Below are 1903 nucleotides of genomic sequence, written 5' to 3' on the forward strand. Positions count from 1 at the left end.
GGTGGCCTGAACAGAGTAATCAATGGTGTTAAGAACAACTCCTAGCCATGTAATAACTTGAACTGGTTCCCAAACGGACTTTTCCTGGTTGGGGACGAAACCAGACTTGAGTAAATCAGAATGAACAGCTTAGCTGTGAATTTTGGCAGAAACTTTATCAATTCCCCCTCCTAGGCCATCGTCCAGAAAAATGGCAATAGGAATGCCCCGACTTGTCCAGGAGTTTTGAAGCGGTTTAAGAAACTTGGTGAAAATAAAAGGAGTAGAAGAAAGGCCAAAAGGAAGGACGCAAAATTGAAAGTATCTGAACTTCTCCGTGCTAAAATCCCACGCAAATGCGAGGTATTTGCGGTGCTCTGGGAAAATTTTCATATGATGGTAACCGGACTTCAGATCGAATTTAAATAAATAATAGTCCTTGTCGAAAATCTGAGTGGCCACGGACAAGTCTTCACACTTGAACTTATGCTCGTAGATGGAAGCGTTCACATGCCTCACATCTAAGATCAGTCTTTGTTTACCGAACTGCGAGTAGAAACGGAGAGCGGATTAATAATGTCCGGCGCGCAAGAATTTCTTCGACAAGCTTAAGCTTGAGTAGGTCATTAACAGCTTCACTTACACAAGTACTGTTGTTACGTGCAGAGGCATTGTTAGCTTTGAAGAAAGGTGTGGGAAGATGAAAAAACGAAATCTTGTAACCCTGGATAATGACATTCAGGATGAACTGAGAAATTTCCAGCGAACGCCAAAAGTCAATTCATTTTTTAAGTCTTCCACGAACTGAGGGCCGAGCGGGAGTATCAATATTAACAAAACATTGCTGATCTTAAGACGAGCTTAAAACTAGCGGGAAAACATTGCAAGAAGTCGGGTCAGAACTGGAATCAGGCTGACTGTCGCTCAAAGCTTCCAAGGTAAAATCATTACGATCAAAACAAGACAGAACTACACCTGATAAATCCTGCTCATCTAGTCACTTTGAAGTTGGAGAGTCAGACTGCTTTGTCATCGCGGGGCAACCGGCACGCCAGTACCCGGTTTTTCCACAAGCGAAGCATGTGCCAATGTTAGGACGACGAGGCAGGAAACTAGAATTGGCAGTGGCTGGCTGGAAGGACTAACTTTGGGGTTGGGAACTTGAAGACAAAAATGACCCGCGAAGCGGAGAAGATCTTTTGGTCGCAGCCACCGCTGAAGACTTCTTCTTCTTTCGAGAAGACAAAACTGCACGGGCACGCCTCTCAGCACTGTAGATGCGTTTTTCGTCCTCCGAATCTTCTGCTACATCATGCTGTTTGTATTCTTCGACCGTATTCCAACCGTATTCGGACTTGTCAGCCAGAAGAATATGTTTTTGCCGTTCCACGAGCGATTTCTCACCTTCTTCGAGGTCGGACTTCACTTTCTCGAGGTTGGACTTCTCGGCGGCGGACTTGGCGCTGTCGAAGGTCTCCACAAGATTAAGATTGAACTTATATTGGTCTTCGTTGGCTTTTCTTTTAAACTTGTGCGGTTCTTGAAATTTCAATTACTTGATCTCTTTCATTTTCTGTTCTGACGAAGTTTCGTTAGCACGCTTAATCTGACCTGCATTGTCCTTGAGTAGAAAGGAGGCCATTAACTGATCGTTGTTGGCTTTAATTAGGTCGGACACTTCGGCTTTGGTGATCGACATTACGAACGGCAAAGGGAAAAATTTAAAAGAAAGAAAGAATGCGGTTGGTTCTGAAGCCTAGGTGACAACCACGTGCTATACCTGGTCTTATATACCCCACATCGTAACCCTACATCGTAATATATTGCGGGCGCCCATTATGGCAGCCACGTTTATTTCAGCTCCATTATATTTTATGTGTTTTTTGTTTTTTTTGGCTTTTTCGTTATCGAGAACTACTCCTCC

The 1903-nt window shown here is 43.9% G+C and overlaps 1 pseudogene; it reads right to left on the bottom strand.

Moving 5' to 3' along the window:
• Positions 1 to 976: 976 nt before the first annotated feature.
• On the bottom strand, positions 977 to 1678 carry LOC138048697 (FACT complex subunit SSRP1-like; annotated as a pseudogene).
• Between the last annotated feature and the right edge of the window lie 225 nt (positions 1679 to 1903).

Source organism: Montipora capricornis, chromosome 1, assembly GCF_036669925.1.
Source record: "Montipora capricornis isolate CH-2021 chromosome 1, ASM3666992v2, whole genome shotgun sequence".
Taxonomy (NCBI): domain Eukaryota; kingdom Metazoa; phylum Cnidaria; class Anthozoa; order Scleractinia; family Acroporidae; genus Montipora; species Montipora capricornis.